This window comes from Oncorhynchus mykiss, chromosome 7, assembly GCF_013265735.2.
Source record: "Oncorhynchus mykiss isolate Arlee chromosome 7, USDA_OmykA_1.1, whole genome shotgun sequence".
In the NCBI taxonomy this organism is placed as follows: Eukaryota; Metazoa; Chordata; class Actinopteri; order Salmoniformes; family Salmonidae; genus Oncorhynchus; species Oncorhynchus mykiss.
In genome coordinates this window covers 40046611-40067787 of record NC_048571.1, presented here as the reverse complement: position 1 = coordinate 40067787, position 21177 = coordinate 40046611, and the positions used below count along the sequence as shown (strand labels likewise).

At 41.6% G+C, this 21177-nt stretch overlaps 1 protein-coding gene across 5 annotated transcripts in view; it reads left to right on the top strand.

Annotated features, from left to right (window-relative positions):
• The window catches only part of LOC110527738 (synaptotagmin-2), a 73944-nt gene that overhangs the window by 33363 nt on the left and 19404 nt on the right, over positions 1–21177 (top strand). Inside the window, exons 1-2 of one of the 5 annotated variants that reach the window (XM_021609208.2) lie at positions 10333–10610; positions 10761–10866. The exons of 2 other annotated variants lie outside the window; for them this stretch is intronic. The gene's annotated coding sequence lies outside the window, so the exon portion shown is untranslated. Of the gene's footprint in view, positions 1–10332; positions 10611–10760; positions 10867–21177 lie in introns of those variants that run through there. 2 more of the 5 variants (XM_021609212.2, XM_021609210.2) reach the window with 2 other exon arrangements.

Here is a 21177-nt window from a genome sequence, read left to right as displayed (position 1 = left end):
GTTCCTTGTTCTTCATGATGCTCTCTGCGCTTTTAACGGACCTCTGAGACTATCACAGTGCAGGTGCATTTATACGGAGACTTGATTACACACAGGTGGATTGTATTTATCATCATTAGTCATTTAGGTCAACATTGGATCATTCAGAGATCCTCACTGAACTTCTGGAGAGAGTTTGCTGCACTGAAAGTAAAGGGGCTGAATAATTTTGCATGCCCAATTTTTCAGTTTTTGATTTGTTAAAAAAGTTTGAAATATCCAATAAATGTCGTTCCACTTCATGATTGTGTCCCACTTGTTGTTGATTCTTCACAAAAAAATACAGTTTTATATCTTTATGTTTGAAGCCTGAAATGTGGCAAAAGGTCGCAAAGTTCAAGGGGGCCGAATACTTTCACAAGGCACTGTATCTAAAGCCATCCCTTTAAATATTGTGTACCTTTAGTTAGAATTTTCTTGACAGACTATAACATATAGAGAGAACAGGTTCAGAATTTAAAGGGTTGGGATCAATTAAGGAAAGCCATCAAAATATAGGCCTATGCACATCTCAGTTTCAGCACCAATTGGTAGATAAAAAAACGTATCTTATCTTGTAGATTATTTAGGGTTAGCAATGTATTTATTTAGCAACGTAACTTACTTCATAAAAAACAGGTTTAGAGAGTCTTTACACACAAAATATTTGGGTGAATCAAAAAATACAGTGGCATGATTCATCTTGAAAGTTGCCATGCAGTTGTTCAATTACAGATATACGTTAATTTGAGCCTGTTTACTACAGCAGGAAATTAATCCTGCAGAAACAGGAAATGTGAATTATTATGTGGATTATAATGAATGGACATTTGTGACTGACCGGCTTGATTCGGTCTTATGTAGCTAAATTTGTAATGGTGTTTTTTACATTGGAGAAAAGTAGAGACTCAAGAGCTAGAAAATGGTATATCATACACTACTACAGTTGAGGAATAATGGGAAAGTAATTCTGCTTTGAAAGTTTTTGTAAACCTTCTGGAGAGCTCTTCTTTGTTTACACCCATTAAGCATTGTTCACACCTTCTTAAGCCTTAGCCCCACTTATCTCTTTAAGGAGTCACATGTGAGGCCATGTACTAAAGCAAAGACTTCCATACTTAAGGCTAGGTTATACTACGAGGCTGGGTTATACTACGTCTATCGACATTTGTCCCAGTGACGTCATGAACATTCTATTGCCGTCCGACATCAACCTTGTCATTGTTGTTATGAAAAAGGATAAACACAAAAACTACAGGCTGTATGACATCAGCAGCCTGGTGGTCCAAAATAGCACAACTAGTGTATTTTAACACCAATAATCCCATCTGTCAAAAATTCTGAATTTAAATCACACCAAATGTGATTTGTAACATGTGCCGAATACAACAGGTAGACCTTACTGTGAAATGCTTACTTATCAACAATGCAGTTAAGAAAAACAAGTGAAAAATAGATTTATAAAAATGTGTTAAAGAGCAGTAGTAAAATAACAGTAGCGAGGCTATATACAGGGGGTACAAGTACAGAGTCAATGTGTGAGAGCACAGGTTAGTCGAGGTAATTGAGGTAATATGTACATAGGTAGAGTTAAAGTGACCATGCATAGAAAATAAACAGAGAATAGCAGCAGTGTAAAAGGTGGGGGGAGCAATGCAAATAGTCCGGGTAGCCATTTGATTAGCTGTTCAGGAGTCTTATGACTTGGGGGTAGAAGCTGTTAAAGAAGCCTCTCTGACCTAGACTTGGCCGTGCAGTAATAGAGAGAACAGTCTATGACTGGAGTCTGGAGTCTTTGACCATTTTTAGGGCCTTCCTCTGACACCGCCTGGTATAGAGGTCCTGGATGGCAGGAAGCTTGGCTCCAGTGATGTACTGGGCCGTACGGACTACCCTCTGTAGTGCCTTGCGGTCAGAGGCCGAGCAGTTGCCATACCAGGCAGTGATGCAACCAGTTGCTCTCAGTGGTGCAGCTGTAGAACTTTTTGAGGATCTGAGGACCCATGCCAAATCTTTCCAGTCTCCTGAGGTGGAATATGTTTTGTCGTGCCCTCTTCACCATTGTCCAGGTGTGTTTGGACCATGATAGTTTGTTGGTGGTGTGAACAAGAACCTCTCAACCTGCTCCACTACAGCCCCGTCGATGAGAATGGGAGTGTGCTCGGTCCTCCTTTTCCTATAGTCCACTATCATCTCCTTTTTCTTGATCATGTTGAGGGAGAGGTTGCACCACATGGCCAGGTCTCTGACCTTCTCCCTATATGCTGTCTCATTGTTGTCGGTGATCAGGCCTACCACTGTTGTGTCATCGGCAAACTCAATTATGGTGTTGGAGTCATGCCTAGTCATGCAGTCATGGGTGAACAGGGAGAACAGGAGGGGACTGATCCCACACCCACGAGGGGTCCATTTGTGGATCTGTTGGGGTGGTATGCAAATTGTGTGGGTCTAGGGTTTCTGGGACAATGATGTTGATGTGAGCCATGACCAGCCTTTCAAAGCACTTCCTGTCTATAGACGTGAGTGCTATGTGTCGGTAGTCATTTAGGCAGGTTACCTTACTGTTCTTAGGCACTATAATGGTCTGCTTGAAACATGTTGGTGATACAGTCTCGGTCAGGGGCAGGTTGAAATGTCAGTGAAGACACCTGCCAGTTGGTCATCACATGCTCGGAGTACACGTCCTGGTAATCCGTCTGGCCTTGTGAATGTTGACCTGTTTTCAGGTCTTACTCAAATTGGCTACGGAGAGAGTGATCACACAGTTGTACGGGCAATTGATTCTCTCAAGCATGTTTCAGTGCTGCTACTAGCCTCGAAGCGAGCATAGAAGTAATTTAGCTCATCTGGTAGACTCGTGTCACTGGGCAGTTTGCGGCTATGCTTCCCTTTGTAGTTTGTAATAGTTTGCAAGCCGTTCCACATCCAACGAGCATCGGAGCCGGTGTAGTATGATTTAATCTTAGTCCTGTATTGACGCTTTGCCTGTTTGATGATTCATCTGAGGTCGTAGCGCGGATTTCTTATCAGCGTCAGGGTTAGAGTCCCACTCCTTGAAAGAGGCAGCTCTACCCTTTAGTTCAGTGCAGATGTTGCCTGTAATCCATGGCTTCTGGTTGGGGTATGTACCTATGGTCATTGTGGGGATGATGTCATCGATGCACTTATTGTATATGTAAATTGGGCAAATCAGGTAACTAAAAGCATCTTTCTAACCAATGTTTTGGTTTGTTTCTAGCTTGATAGCTAGCTACCTAACGTTAAGTTAGCTGGCTAGCCAGTTAAAATAATGATCACATCATAAAGACCATACTTCAGCTCACTTGTCTTCATTATTACAGGAAAATAAACTCACAACAAGATCATTATTTACAAGTTAATGGCGAGCCAATTACAGAAAATAGATTACGGTTGTGTGTGTGACTAAGTAAAATCAGGACATTCTACTGGATAATTTTTTTACTTGAACACTGTCTGGCTGGCCTAACGTTATATCCTAATTTGACTTTGGTTTAGGTCATGTTCTTCACATTACCATCTTTGGTAAACACAATCTATATCTGATAAAATCAAACTTTATTTGTCACATGCACAGGATACATAAGGTGTAGTGAAATGGTTACTTGCATAGTGGAGTCTTTTGTTTAGACATGCAACTAGCTAGCTAACTAAACAACGAACCATAATCCCAACTCATAACGTTAGTACCCTACATGAATCCGCAGGTAGCTAACCAACCAGGTTCAATGTTAGCTAGCTAGATAACATTAGGCTACAACTAGCAATGCAAAAGGCTCTGAGATAAAAAAAAATAATATTACTACACAGATCATACACATAACGTTAGCTAGCGAGCAAGCCATTTAACGTTAGCTAGCTAGCAAACAGTACGCTTTAACTTGAAATCAAATCAAATCAAATCAAATCAGATTTTATTGGTCACATACACATGGTTAGCAGATGTTAATGCAAGTGTAGCGAAATGCTTGTGCTTCTAGTTCTGACAGTGCAGCAATATCTAACAAGTAATATCTAACATTTCCACAACAAGTACCTAATACAAACACATCTAAGTAAAGGAATGGAATAAGAATGTATAACTATATGGATGAGCAATGTCAGAGCAGCATAGGCTAAGATGCAATAGATAGTATAGAATACATTATTTACATATGAGATGAGTAATACAAGATATGTAAACATTGTTAAAGTGGCATTATTAAAGTGACTAGTGTTCCATTTATTAAAGTGGCCAATGATTTCAAGTCTGCATATAGGCATCAGCTTCTCTGTGCTAGTGATGGCTGTTCAACAATCTGATGGCCTTGAGATAGAAGCTGTTTTTCAGTCTCTCAGTCCCAGCTTTGATGCACCTGTGCTGACCTTGCCTTTCTGGATGATTGATTGGGGTGAACAGGCAGTGGCTCGGTGATTGTGACATCGGGTGCTGTAGGTGTCCTGGAGGACAGGTAGTTTGACCCCGATGATGCATTGGCCAGACCGCACCACCCTCTGGAGAGCCCTGCCGTTGTGGGTGGTGCAATTGCCGTACCAGGCGGTGATACAGCCCGGCAGGATGTTCTCAATTGTGCATCAGTAAAAGTTTGTAAGGGTTTTAGGTGACAAGCCAAATTTCTTTAGCCTCCTGAGTCCACCATCATCTCCTTTGTTTTGTTGACGTTGAGTGAGAGGTTATTTTCCTGACACCACACTCCGAGAGCCCACACCTGAAAACAACTTTCGGACAAAATTAGAAACATATAATATCAGATTTTTTTTCTAGCTAGACTTAGATGTACGCTTCTCACTCTCTGTCACAGATGCCATGGTTGCCCTTAGTTTGAAGATGCAATCTGGAGACAGGTGTTTTATTAACAGTCTTCTGTGTGTTCTCTTTTCTACTCCCTCTGCATATTTGCAATCAAACGCCAGAATTTTCTCCATCTCCATAGCTACCATAGTCTAATTCCACCGGCCATTCCACTGATTTCAAAACTCGGTCCTCCAGAAAGTGGAGGGCAACACCTTTTCAGTTCTACTACATGTCTTTTGGGCTCCCGAGTGGCGTAGTGGTCTAAGGCACTGCATCTCAGTGAAAGAGGTGTCACTGCGGTCTCTGGTTCAAATCCAGGCTGCATCACATCAGGCGTCACACAATTGGCCCAGCATTGTCCGGGGTAGGCCGTCATTGTAAATAAGAATCTGTTCTTTACTGACTTGCCTAATTAAATAAATAAAATGCATTAGAAAGGATTGCCTACACATACTGACCAGCTCATGTTATAGACAGAAGCATGCTTCATGGCATACCAATCCAAACTCATGTCTCGGCATGTCCAGCCCATCCATTACCTCAGCCAATCATGGCTAGCGGGAAGGTTCCTGGCTTTTTCCGTGGCATAAAGGCTCAAAATTGAACAATTTTATTCGTATTTACAGATGGCATACATACATTCTATTAAGGCACATGAACATTCTAATGTTCCAGAAGGCATTTCTGCCAAACAACTGATTTATATATGTTTATTTTAAGTTTACGTTCAATTCCCTCATGTGGAGTAGTAACACATGAACATACACCTAGTTTCCTGAAACAAGTCACATTTGTGTTAGGGTTGTTAGATTTTTCACAAGGGAAAATCAAGTCTGAAATGTCTAATTGGAAATTAAGCCTCAAATACATTACAAGTTAAACATCTGATCAAATTACGATCCGACATCTCTAAATATTGGAAGGGGAGAAAACTCTAACAGTAAAATGTGATCCACTATTGCTAGTGACCCTCAGGATCAACCACACGGACATGACAGAGGAAAGGAAGGGAAACTAACGATGTAATGGAATGATGCCTAATATAGGCCTAACATTTAAGGGAACTAACACTTAAGTGACAGGTAAGAATGTGTGTGAGTATTACCGACGATAGCTACCGATAGTGCCAAATATTTAACATGATACAAATTATTTTAAAGAAGGCTGAAATTAAAAACATTCTTGAACGCACAAAAGGTACGTTTGGCCCGACTGTCACTGCACAGATATGGCTTGTCATCTCATTTGGCTCGTGTCTCCACGATTCATCCCTGCAAAATATAAGGCCATGCAATTTAAATTCTGCATAACAGCACTTCATTGTGGGAATGAGGCACACACAGCCTACCTGTCATGTTGATATGCTTCAGTTTGCTGCCATGTGACTGGGTTCACATTTGTCTCCAACCACCATGAGGTAAAATAGATCTAAAACAGTGTTACTATATATATTTACAATCCCCTTATCCAAACTGATTACTAATTGACCTACCGTAGCTCTTATCAATAGCCCTTATCAATTTGTAAATGACAGTGAATGGAGAATGGGAAAAAAAATCTATTAAATGTTTTTCCACTTGAACCGACAGGTTGCTCGACCTTATTCATCACTTCCTCAAGTGTAAAGTTGACGAAATTATGAGGAAATTAAATCAAGGTCAGAATACGCCGTGTCTGTAGATACACCTCCTTCTCACGTCCATTTATTTGATCTCCGTCCCAAATGCGTACCTTGCTGGCGCTGGCTCAGAATACGAGTACAGAAGAAGGGCACAAAAAGGTAATAAAGTTCCATTTACACTTTCCTAACTCTGGTCTGAATTCCCCCCATGGCAATTCAATGTGTGCAGGACTGGAACAAGGTGATAGAGATAAAACAGGTTCTTAGATAAAACTATCCCGAGTGGACACTATGTTCTAATTAGCTTCTAAAAAAAAATGCTTGCATTTAATATGATATTTTCCTGCTGTTATCACAAAGACAATACTTTTTGCCTTTCCCAACGGACTAGTTTATGGAACACCATTATCCCAGAAACTGTAGACCCACTCCAATTTGCATACCACCCCAACAGGTCCACATATGATGCAATCTTTTTTGCAGTCAACACTGCTCTTTCTCACCTGGAAAAAAGGAAAATCTATGTGAGAATGCTATTCATTGACTGCAGCTCAGCTTTCAACAACATAGTTCCCTCAATGCTTTTCACTAAGCTACGGACCCTGGAACTGAACACCTCCCTCTGGATCCTGAATTTCATGAGGGGCCGCCCCCAGGTGGTAAGTGTAGGGAACAACATATCTGCCACGCTGATCCTCAACACAGGGGCCCCTCAGGGATGCGTGCTCAGTCCCCTCCTGTACTCCCTGTTCACTCATGACTGCCAGGCACGACTCCAACAGAAGGCCTGCATCCCGGATTCGCCTCTTCACTGTTGATGTTGAGACTGGTGTTTTGTGGGTACTGTTTAATGAAGCTGCCTCCCAATCCTCTTTCTATTCTGGTTAGGGCCAGTTTGCACTGTTCTGTAAAAGGAGTAATACACATCGTTGTACGAGATATTCTGTTTCTTGGCAATTTCTCGCATGGAATAGCCTTCATTTCTCAGAACAAGAATAGACTGACAAGTTTCAGAAGAAAAATCTTTGTTTCTGGTCATTTTGAGCCTGTAATTGAACCCACAAATGCTGATGCTCTAGATACTCAACTAGTTTAAAGAAGGCCAGTTTTATTGCAAGGGTTTTCTAATGATCAATTAGCCTTTTAAAATGATAAACTTGGATTAGCTAACACAACGTGCCATTGGAACACAGGAGATGGTTGCTGATAACGGGCCTCTGTTCGCCTATGTACTATAGATATTCCATAAAAAAAACAGCCGTTTCCAGCTACAATAGTCATTTACAACATTAACAATGTCTATACTGTATTTCTGATTAATTTGATGTTATTTTAATGGACAAAAAAAATGTGCTTTTCTTTCAAAAACAATGACATGTCTAAGTGACCCCAAACTTTTGAACAGTAGTGTACATATTATTTCAATTACCTTGACTAACCTTTTCCACCGCACATTGACTCTGTACCGGTACCCCCTGTATATAGCCTCAATGGTTATTTTACTGCTGCTGTTTAATTATTTGTTACTTTTGTTTTCTATTTTCTATTTTTTACTTATCTTTTTTTTTTAAACTCATAAAGCATTGCTGGTTAAGGGATTGTAAGTAAGCATTTCACTGTAAGGTCTACAGCTGTTGTATTCGGCACATGTGACAAATATAATTTGATTTGATTTGACAGCATTCAGGTCCCTGAGGACTGGAGTTGCTCATCCCTTGTCTATACTTTCGGCTATTTGAAGGCAATACATTCTTGACAAGGGTCTAAATGAAACTGTTCATAGTAAGGAGAAAATCCTGTAATTTGCTTCACATTTCAAATGATGTGCCCCAATCGGTGTTAAATGATTCCTGCTCTAATGGATTGGGATTAAGATAGGACAGTAAACTGATCCTATATCTGTGTTAAATGTTTCCCCCTCTAATGCATTGGTATTAAGATAGGAGACTGAACTGATCCCAGATCTGTGTTAAACATTTCGCCCTCTAATGGATTGGGTTTAAGATTGGAGAGTAAACTGATCCTACAACTGTGACTATTGCCAACTTCTACCCAGAGCCTGGCTGAGGCCTGATTTCCTCCCCTCCTCCCCAAAGTGTGCACTCCATCTCATCGATTTAAAAGGAATAGACTAGTGTTAAGGGAACTCCCTCGAAATAGGGTTTACCAAACTCGGTCCTGGGGCCCTCCCTGGGTGCATACTTCTTTTTTTTTCTTCTACCCCTACACAGCTGATTCAAATAACCAACTCATCATCAAGCTTTGATTATTTGAATCAGCTGTGCAGTGCTAGGGCAAAAACACAATCCAATGCTTCTAAATACATGAGGGGGGGAGGGGGGGGTGAGTAAGTGGGTAGGGAGTGAGGGTAGGGAGGTGAAGAGGAGTAAGGAAGGTTTAGTGAACCGGAACGCAGCACAACAACAACTCATTACTTCCTCCAGCCAAGGCCATAACCAACCATGCACAGTGCATATTAACATAAAGTGATGCAGTGAGTTAACTACTGCCCCCATCTGGTGAAAAGGAGTCATAACACGCTGAAACATAGCAGTGACATGGCAGTGCCCGCTAAGTGGCCTGGCTTTCACCAGCTGTTCAATTCCAAACTAACGCGGATGGAGCCAAGGTATTCTTTCAGGAGGCGCCTTGTGAGAGTTCTGGAAATGAGCAGAAATAGGATTCTTCCACCAAGAAGACCTCACTGGAATGCTGATGGAGGATTTGACTCAAACTAGAGGGGATGAGAGTGCAAGGAAATGGCAACATCTGTTAGAACATGAATATTGCTGTTATGTTGCCACTTTGTTGTACAAATGAAAGGACACAATATGTTGGAATGGTTATTTCAGCTGGAGTTAAATGGATGAGTGGATGAGGTATGCAAAACTGCCTTGTGTTACAAAACAAAACAACATGTAATTCACCATCAGTTTAAGCACAATCTTGACTCACATACTGTAGGGCAGACTTACTTACTCCTATTCTTGTCATGTACTGTGGGGACAATAACCTCAAGGCGCATTTAAATAACTTGAGAGTTCAAAGTTAAGGTGACATGTTTACAATATCATTACCTTTACAGCCACAGAAACATAAAACAAGAAAAGGGTTGCTACTTTGAAGAATCTGAAATATAAAATATACTTTGATTTGTTTAATCACTTTTTTGGTTACTACATGATTACATATGTGTTATTTCATAATGTTGATGTCTTTACTATTATTCTACAATGTAGAAAATAGTAAAAAATAAAGAAAACCCTGGAATGAGTAGGTGTACCCAAACCTTTGACTGGTACTTTAAAGGTACTGTAAAAGGGGTTTTTTGGCCTATAATGAGTGATTTTATACTCCTAGTCTGGCATATCAAACACTACATATGGAGGACTGAATATTTATTCATGGTCGTATGCTGAAGATGAAATATTGGTATACACAGTACAGTGCATGGTATTACCCTTTTAACTTCAGTGTAACTTTAAATAGTTTAGAAACAGCACCCTTTTCAAATAAACGCAGTAACCACATCCCTCATCTCCCCATTCTCTCTCTCTTTCCCTATATCCTCACCCCTATCTCCCTCCCTCTCCCCTCTCTCTTCTTTTTCCTCTTCTCCTCTCGTCTCTGTCGCTCTCCTTCCATGCCGCTCTTTTCTTCCCTCTTCAATCCCTTTCTCCTATCAGTAAATCATTGAGCCATTCCGCAACCCCTAAGAACAGAGACAAGTGGATTTGCATATTGATCCTTTACGATGGCCATTCCATCAGATGCTAGACCGATGCGTAGCATACTGTGTGAGCAGCATCACAAATGAGGAGAGAGAAAGAGAGAGCGAGAGAGGGAGAGAGAAATAGAGAGACATTTGGAGAGATTGTGTATGTTGAGAGAGAGACAGTGAGGGAGGAGAGAATTGACAGAGGGGGGTATTTGATTGAGAGTGGGAAAAGGGGGAGACGGTGTGTACAGGAGAGAGAGGGCTAGAAAGAGAGGGAGAGTACTGCCCTGCTCTGCTGCAGTGGAGAGAAGTGAGAGGAGAGACTGCAGTCTCTGCTTATGGGAGAATTCAGGGGATGTTACCACGACACTGAAACGTTAGCCCTACGAGCCTGATTATTGGATGGGTCACCCAGCCAGTGCGAATATCACATTAGACTGGTAAGACTTTCTACCTCACTCTCATTTCCTCCCTGTTAAGGATAACCAGCAGATGATATAGAAATTCAGGTCATTTTGGGACAACTTTCATAATGAACATTCTTTATTATAAATGAATCAGAATGACAATGGTTCTTCTGTCATTTGAAGATTTGTCCTAGGAATCTGAAAATCGGTGTGTATCTGGGGCTTCAGGTTTGCGACTAACTAAGTGGAGCTGTCCAGTGCTGAGCTGCAGAGATGCAGAAATTGGAATGTAAGTGTACCTGCAGTACCTGCAGGCTTGAGGTAGATACTACTGACCTAGATAGAATGGATAGCTTTCTCTTCTTGTCTCTTTCTTGTCTCTTTTGCCTTACAGCCACTGAACAAGATGAGAGTGAGACAAGGACAGTAAGCTATTATACAGTTTTGGAATATAGCCTGTGGGAATTACTGTTAGGACTGTTATGATCAGTTGTGATGTATTATGTCCATTTGTTTGCAGGAATAATTTAATGTAATAATTTTTAATTTGTTATATAATTCTCCTTTTCTGTTCAGATTGTCATATATCGATAAAAGAGAGGGCATGGTGGAAGCAGCTATGTCTATATTAGCCATTTTCCTTCTATCTGTAAAGTAAAACAATTAGTCATTTGATTGGTCAGATCCCAAACTCCATTGGCTACCATGGCCTCAGGCCGGCTGTAAAGTGACTGGATATCAGACAGAGGCAATTCAGCTGGATTTGATTTGCTCAGCAACAACTATAGTTTGTCTCCTGTAATGTTTCACAAGTAGCCTTGAATGGAACACGTCTTGCGGAGTGGGGTATCGTATAGCCTCGAGCTATTTTAAGCTTTTTAGAACACTACACTGCACCCTTTGAAGATGCACAGTCTATTGATTTGTGGACTATAGGTCAATGAAGACACAGTCCTGAATTCAATCCAAGGTGCATTATAGAGCAGCACACTATACAGCCGACAATGCGGCTTTCAGAGGCATTTTCTGGGCCGTTTGCATTCGTGTAAATATGTCGGCTCAAACGTGAATTACCTATAGCCGTGTGTTATAAGGCACCTTGCATTGAATCCCAGCCACAGACTTGACACAATACTGTTTTGCTGTTGCTGCTGACCCATGTTTCGATCATTTCACTGTCTGTTGCCACTCTAGACAATGCATTTCCTACAGATACCATTGCCTTTATGCTTGGTGTCTCAGGTAAAAAACTGTACAGTTCAACACAACACAACAATTCTGAATCATATATGTTGTAATATGTCAGCTGCATTGAAGCATCTCTTTACATCCAAACAATACTACACAAAGCTGTTGGTTTGACAATGTAATATTCTTCTTGATGGTAAAATGTATACAAAATGGGGTGCACATGGTTATCTTGGGCTGTCTGGATCTAGCGTCAGTGAATAACTGTTGTAGGCCTGTGTGTGTCTGTTTGTCCCCAGTGAGGACACATGTAATCAGGGTTAAGCTCTGTGTTTGCCAGCCATGTATGCCAAATCTGCCCAATTGCCTTGCCTCTGGGAAGCTTGCTGCATTGGAGAGCCTCTCACACACAGACAACAAGATACATACAGGCACATAACGTTGTTCCCACAGTGACTGTACGTAGATATCCCAACCAGACACCATGGATAACAGGCAAAATCCGCACTGAGCTAAAGGCTAGAGCTGCCGCTTTCAAGGAGTGAGTCACTAATCCTGATGTTTATAAGAAATCCCGCTATGCCCTCCGAAGAACCATCAAATAGGCAAAGAGTCAATACAGGACTAAGATCGAAACCTACTACACTGGGTCTGATGCTCGTCGGAAGTGGCAGGGCTTGCAAACTACCACGGATTACAAAGGCAAACCCAGCAGCTGTCCAGTGACGCAAGCCTACAAAACGAGATAAATACCTTATGTACACGCTTCGAGGCTAGAAACATTGAACTATGCATGAGAGCACCAGCTGTTCCGGACAACTGTGTGATCACACTCTCCGTAGCTGATGTGAGTAAGACCTTTAAACAGGTTAACATTCAGACAGATTACTAGGAGGCGTACTTAGAGCATGCGCTGATCAGCTGGCAAGTGTCTTCATTAACATTTTCAACCACTCCCTGACCCAGTCTGTAAAATCTAGATGCATAGTCCCTGTCCCCAAAAAATGTCAAAGTAACCTGTCTAAATGCCAAACCCCCCATAGCACTCACATTTGTAGACATGAAATGCTTTGAAAGGCTGGTCATGGCTCACATCAACATTATCTTTACTATTATTTGGGGTGGCTGGGAGGTCACCAGGTAAGTAGGATGAATATTTAATGTTTGTAGAGTTAGGGTTTCAGTTATTTTCAGAAGATAATTCCTAGGTTCAGGGGGAAGATGGTTCCGCCATTGGGGTGCCAGGACAGAGAAGAGCTTGAACTGGGTGGAGCAGGAGCTGCCCTCCTATAGGGGTCAAGAGACCTGAGGTGGCAGAGTGCTCGGGTTGGGGTGTAGGGTTTGAGCATAGCCAGAAGGTAGGGAGGGGCAATTCCTCTTGCTTTTTTTTTTAGATAAGCACCATGTTCTTGTAGTGGATGCGAGCTTTGACTGGAAGCCAGTGAAGTGTGCAGAGGAGCGGGGTGACATGGGAGAACTTGGGAAGGTTGAAAACCAGGTGGGCTGCAGCATTCTGGATAAGTTGAAGTGGTTTGATGGCACAAGCGGGGTGCGCAGCCAACAGCGAGTTGCAGTAGTCCAGATGGGAGAGGACAAGTGCCTGAACCTGCAGGAGCGAATCACTGCTTTCATGTTTGCAGAGAACAACAGTGTGTTTTCCAGGGTCACACCCTGGTTCTTTGCACTCCGGGAGGGCGACACTGTGGTGTAAACCGTGATGAAGAGGTCTTTGAGCGAGCAGGCCTTCCCGGTAGGAAGAGCAGCTCTGTCTTGTCAAGGTTGAGCTTGAGGTGGTTGGCTGACATCCAAGTTGAAATATCTGCCAGGCACACAGAGATGCGTATCGCCACCTGGGTGTCGGAAGGGGGTAAGGATGGCAATGATAGGAGTGACTATGTAAGGATATGACTGAGCTGACACCCTGGACGCACTCCAATTCCCAAATTGCCCCAACAGATCCACAGATTAAGCAATCTCTATTCCACTCCACACTGGCCTTTCAAGAGGAACAACTATGTGAGAATGCTGTTTGTTGACTACAGCTCAGTGTTCAACACCATTGTTCCATCCAAGCTCATCACTAAGCTAATTACATGGGATTAAACACTTCCTTCTGCAACTGGATCCTAGACTTCCTGACAGGTGGTGAGGGTAGGCAATAACACATCCGTCATGCTGACCCTCAAAACGGGGGCCCCTCAGGGGTGCGTAGTTAGTCCCCTCCTGTACTGTCTGTTCACCCACGACTGCGTGGCCGCGCACAACCCCAACACCGTCAATAAGTTTGCAGATGACACAACGGTGGTAGGCCCGATCACCGAAGATGATGAGACAGCCTACAGGAAGGAGGTCAGATACCTGGCCGTGTGGTGCCTGGACAAGAATCTCTCCCTCAATGTCAGCATGACAAAGGAGCTGATCGTGGACTACAGAAAATGAGCACACCCCCATCCACATCGACGGGGCAGTTGAGTGACTATGTCGTGAGCAGGTCGTGAGCTTCAAGTTCCTCATGTCCACATCACTAAGGAACTGTCATGGTCCACACAAATCAACACAGTCATGAAAAAGGCACAACAACGCCACTTCCCCTTCAAGAGGCTGAACAGATTTGGTATGGTCCCTCGGATCTTCAAAAAGTTCTACAGCTGCACCATTGAGAGCATCTTGACTGGCATCACCACTTGGTATGACAACTGCTTGGCATCTGACCTCAAAGGGCGACAGAGGGTAGTGCGTACAGTGGGGCAAAAAAGTATTTAGTCAGCCACCAATTGTGCCTGTCCTCCCACTTAAAAAGATGAGAGGCCTGTAATTTTCATCACTTCAACTATGACAGACAAAATGAGGAAAAAAATCCAGAAAATCACATTGTAGGATTTTTTATGAATTTATTTGCAAATTATGGTGGAAAATACATATTTGGTCACCTACAAACAAGCAAGATTTCTGGCTCTCACAGACCTGTAACTTCTTCTTTAAGAGGCTCCTCTGTCATCCACTCATTACCTGTATCAATGGCACCTGTTTGAACTTGTTATCAGTATAAAAGACACCTGTCCACAACCTCAAACAGTCACACTCCAAACTCCACTATGGCCAAGACCAAAGAGCTGTCAAAGGACACCAGAAACAAAATTGTAGACCTGCACCAGGCTGGGAAGACTGAATCTGCAATAGGTAAGCAGCTTGGTTTGAAGAAATCAACTGTGGGAGCAATGATTAGGAAATGGAAGACATACAAGACCACTGATAATCTCCCTCGATCTGGGGCTCCATGCAAGATCTCACCCCGTGAGGTCAAAATTATCACAAGAACGGTGAGCAAAAATCCCAGAACCACATGGGGGCCCTAGTGAATGACCTGCAGAGAGCTGGGACCAAAGTAACAAAGCCTACCATCAGTAACTCACTACGCCGCCAGGGACTCAAATCCTGCAGTGCCAGACGTGTCCCCCTGCTTAATCCAGTACATGTCCAGGCCCGTCTGAAGTTTTTACCAATCTTTTGTCAGAGATAGGCCCTAAAAATGATCAAATACCAGCCACCCAAGTCAGACTGTTCTCTCTGCTACCGCATGGCAAGCGTTAACAATGTAACAAGTCTGGAACCAACAGGACCCTGAACAGCTTCTACCCCAAGCTGTAAGACTGCTAACTAGTTAGCTAAATATTTAACCAATAGCTACACAAAATATCTGCATTGAACCTTTTTGCACTAACTTTTTAAAATGTACATACACTGCTGTTACTGTTTATTATCTATCCCTGTGCTTAGTCACTGTCACGGTCATCCTCCTCTTCATCTGAGGAGGAGGCGAGAAGGATCGGAGGACCAAAACACGGCGTGGTATGTGTTCATGATGAATATTTAATTAAAGAAAGTACTGAACACTGAATACAAAAACAATAAACAAATAATGACCGTGAAGCTATAAATGAGACCTGTGCTGACACAAGCAACTAACATAGATAATCACCCACAAACAAACAGTGCAACCCAGGCTACCTAAGTATGATTCTCAATCAGAGACAACTAATGACACCTGCCTCTGATTGAGAACCAAACATAGAAATCCCAAAATCATAGAAAAACAAACATAGACTGCCCACCCCAACTCACGCCCTGACCATACTAAATAATGACAAAAACAACAGAAATGAAGGTCAGAACGTGACAGTCACTTTATCCCTACCTACTGTATATGTGTATATTTACCTCAATTACCTCATACTCCTGCACATCGATTCAGTACTGGTACCCCGTGTATATAGCCACGTTATTCATTGTGCTATTATTTTATTTATTTATTCCTTGTGTTATTAAAAAAAAGATATCTCCATTGTGGAGGACCCATATGTACTCATTTCACTGTCAGTCTACACCTGTTGTTTATGAAGTGTTGTGGGAATTGTTTTACACAGGGACACTCAAAGTCAATCTTAAACAAATCATTGTTTGTTGTCAGCGCACTAGTGAGGTTCCAAACAACTCAAAGCATCATGGTACACGTCAATCAGGAGCTCTTCCTGGGCAGACCCAGCAGTTGTCTTATATACAGCTATACACAGACAAGTTATATTTACCCAGACCCGTGTTGTTTCATTCATGTGACCGACCAATATTGTTTCAAAACATGTGACAGACCAACCTTGAAACTGAGATGTCTTTCGTTCGTTCTCGGTCATTCGTTCTCAAAACACGGTCTGGGCGTACTGCCAAATTGCAGCTACTGATAGGTGTGATTTGTACAGTCAGCCACTTACATGAACACAGCAATTGGTTATTGGAACAGCACTTGAAAAAAACAAAATTTTATTTGACACATGAAAGCACACACATACACATGCACACACGCACGCACTCACAAACACCCCCATACACACCACTACCATTACAACCCCATTGTATATATATACTATAAGCAGATAATCTTCATTTATATCCAGTTTCTATCCATTTTCAATAGTTTACAAACCAACACTCCTTCACTGTTGTATGAAAATATTGTAAACCATCATTCTCCAATGATGGTATTTTGCATCAGCTAATTCTCCAGAGAGTGTTTGTAGATGTCAGGAGAGATGGATCGGGGTAATCTATTACCAGACGAATAGGATTTAGATGCCTCTGTCTTGTGAGTTGCAAATCTACTCTCTTCTCGTCATCTGCCATTGTTGATTTTGTGAGTAATGGATCTACAACCAATTCCATATGTGCAGAATAGAGGATTATGCCTGTGTCATTTTTCACCTTAGATATCCTTTCCTGGGAGAACAACAGAATAGGGACAATAGGGAGGCAGAGCCGAACAATGCCCATGTGGGAACAAATAGCTCTTTATTCTACACATTGTTGAGTGGCCGGCTCTAGGTTAGAGGCACCCTTTTCATACTATTGTGCCATTGCTCAGCCCTACCCAATCAAAGATGAGCATGACTCACAAAGAGTATCAACGCGATCTGTAAATGTTAATCATATGCTGGTATCACCCCTGAGAGTGACCAGGGTGTAGCTCTGAATTCTGGGACATAATTTGTCAGACTCTAATGTACATTCCCTATTCTTCCCTCCTGTCGCTGCCCATGAGAGCAACACAGAACTGGCACAGAATTATATGAAGCTTGCTAAGGCCTGAGAGGAGAATTGATTTTGTCAGTATGTTTGTATTGTATAGAAATCCCTAAAGAAGACAGATGCTGTACGTGTAAGTGAAAGTCACCCAGTTAAATACTACTTGATTAAAAGTCTAAAAGTATTTGGTTTTAAATATACTTAATTATCAAAAGTTAAAGTAAACGCTATAATTCATTTCAAATTCCTTATAGTATGCAAACCAGATGGCACAATTGTAAACAAATGTTAACAAAGCCAGGGGCATATTCCAACATTCAGACATCATTTACAAATGAAACATTTGTGTTTAGCGAGTCTGGGATGACCATGTGTTCTTGTAACGGCTTTCATCGGAAGAGGAATCATCAGAGCAAAATGCAGCAGGGTACGTGTTCATCTTTAATAATTGCACTGAACACTGAATAAACAAAACAACAAAAAAAGGAAAACCGAAACAGTCCTGCAAGGTGAATAACACTGAACAGAAATTAACTACCCACAACCTAAGGTGGCAAAACAGGCGACCTAAGTATGATTCCCAATCAGAGACAACGAAAGGCAGACATACAAACATAGAATGCCCACCCAAATCACACCCTGACCAAACAAAAATAGAAACATACAGAGCAATCTACAGTTCTCGTGAATTGGACAGTATTTTTGGGTGTCAAGGATAATGAATGGGAGTAAGAAGAACATGTAATGGAGTAAATGTAAAAGTTATAAATAGTATATAATAATTAAAATACATATACCCCAAAAAACTACTTAAGTCATACTTAAAAGTTTCTTTACTTAGTTACTTTACACCACTGTATATCTTTGTATTTGCACAGTGATCTCATCCGTCACATTTGTGATACTTGTACTGAGAATGTCCCTTATTAGACTTGAGAAGTTACTGTTATACATTTTGTAAATATGAATCATTACACGATAATGGCAACTACTGAGAACTTTTGGGATGTAACGGTTTTCTAGGTGAGAAGGAGAGTCGGACCAAAATGCGGCGTGTCTATTGCAATCCATGTTTAATGAAGTAACACACTAAACACAAACACTATCAAAACAATAAACTTAACGAAAACCGAAACAGCCTATACTTGTGTAACTTAACACAGAACAATGACATCAGGACAATAAGGACAATCACCCACGACAAACTCAAAGAATATGGCTGCCTAAATATGGTTCCCAATCAGAGACAACGATAAACACCTGCCTCTGATTGAGAACCACTTCAGACAGCCATAGACTTAGCTAGAACACCCCACTAGCTACAATCCCCATAAATACACACCACATACAAAAACCCATGCCACACCCTGGCCTGACCAAATAAATAAAGATAAACACAAAATACTTTGACCAGGGTGTGACATGGGAGAGCATTTGGCAATAACCGGAGGCTATAACCGTTGGTCTAATACGCATTCAAAGGTGATAATTCCCAATCAGCCTCTCCATCTCACCTACTCACAGTGTAAATTGTTTCAGTACAGTATCCATGCTAATCCTATTAGGATTTGCGAGAAAGAAGGAGGTTTCAGTCACAAGTGCCTCATTTCAATTTTGTGGAGATCATTGTTTCAGAAGACACTTATAATCACCTAAGTCTTCACCATTCCTTCAGAGGTAACAGATCATTCATTATAACTGGAAGATAGCCCTCTTTGGAACTAATTTTGGATAGGGAGCCATATTCATCTAGCGCATTTTCCACTTCAAGTAGAATTTGTATTAACTCCCACCATTAATTTTGGTTTAATCCCTAACTGACTGTGATGTAATGCTGTAATGTTTGATATTGACTTTCACAAGGGACTGAGCGTCTTCTTGATAGAATTTGATTCCATTGACCTTCATGTAATCTATTTTCCATTTATTTATATATTTTTTATTTCACCTTTATTTAGCCAGGTAGGCCAGTTGAAGTTTTCATTTACAACTGCCACCTTGGCCAAAATAAAGCAAAGCAGTGCAACAAAAACAACAACACAGAGTTACATATGGGATAAACAAACGTACAGTCAATAACACAATAGAAAAATCTATGTACCGTGTGTGCAAATGTAGTAAGATTATGGAGGTAAGGCAATAAATAGTCCATGGAGGCGAAATAATTACAATTTGGCATCAACACTGGAGTGATAGATGTACAGATGAAGATGGGCAAGTAGAGATACTGGGGTGCAAAAGAGAAAAAAATAAAATAAAAATAACTATGGGGATGAGGGATTTGGGTGGGCTATTTACAGATGGACTGTGTACAGGTACAGTGATCTGTAAGCTGCTCTGACAGCTGATGCTTAAAGTTAGAGTGGGAGATATCTCCAGTCTCCAGTTTCAGTGTTTTTGCAATTCGTTCCAGTCATTGGCAGCAGAGAATTGGAAGGAAAGGCGGCCAAAGTAAGTGTTGGCTTTGGGGATGACCAGTGAAGGTAGGATAGTCAGTTTTACGAGGGTATGTTTGGCAGCATGAGTGAAGGAGGCTTTGTTGCGAAATAGGAAGCTGATTCTAGACTTAATTTTGGATTGGATATGTTTATGTGAGTCTGGAAGGAGAGTTTACAGTCTAACCAGAAACCTAGGTATTTGTAGTTGTCCACATATTCTAAGTCAGAACTGTCCAGAGTAGTGATGCTAGTCGGGCGGGTGTGGGCAGTATTTGGTTGAAGAGCATGCATGGAGTTTTACTAGCATTTAAAAGCAGTTGGAGGCCACGGAAGGAGTGTTGTATGGCATTGAAGCTTGTTTGGATGTTTGTTAACACAGTGTCCAAAGAAGGGCTAGATGTATACAGAATGGTGTCGTCTGCGTAGAGGTGGATCAGAGAATCACCAGCAGCAGGAGCGACATCATAGATACAGTGAGGGAAAGAGTATTTGATCCCCTGCTGATTTTGTACGTTTGCCCAATGAGAAAGAAATTATCAGTCTATAATTTTAATGGTAGGTTTATTTGAACAGTGAGAGACAGAATAACAACAAAAAAATCCAGAAAAACGCATGTCAACAATGTTATAAATTGATTTGCATTTTAATGAGGGAAATAAGTATTTCACCCCCTCTCAATCAGAAAGATTTCTGGCTCCCATGTGTCTTTTATACAGGTAACGAGCTGAGATTAGGAGCACACTCTTAAAGGGAAAGGAATCCCTCCTGAGATGTGTGCAAACCTGGTGGCCAACTACAAGAAACGTCTGACCTCTGTGATTTCCAACAAGCGTTTTGCCACCAAGACATGTTTTGCAGAGGGGTCAAATACTTATTTCCCTCATTAAAATGCAAATCAATTTATAACATTTTTTACATGCATTTTTCTGGATTTTTGTTGTTGTTATTCTGTCTCTCACTGTATATACAGAGAAAAGAGTCGGCCCATGAATTGAACGCTGTGGCATTCCCATAGAGATTGCCAGAGGCCCAGACAACAGGCCATCCGATTTGACACACTGAACTCTATCTGAGAAGTAGTTGGTGAACCAGGCGAGGCAGTCATTTGAGAAACCAAGGCTATTAAGTCTGCCGATAAGAATGCAGTGATTGACAGAGTCGAAAGCCTTGGCCAGGTCGATGAAAACGGCTGCACAGTACTGTATTTTATCAATGGCGGTTATGATATCGTTTAGGACCCTGAGCGTGGCTGAGGTGTACCCATGAACAGCTCTGAAACCAGATTGCATAGTGGAGAAGGTAAGGTGGGATTTGAAATGGTCAGTGATCTGTTTGTTAATTTGACTTTTGAAGATTTTAGAAAGGCAGGGCAGGATGGATGTAGGTCTATAACAGTTTGA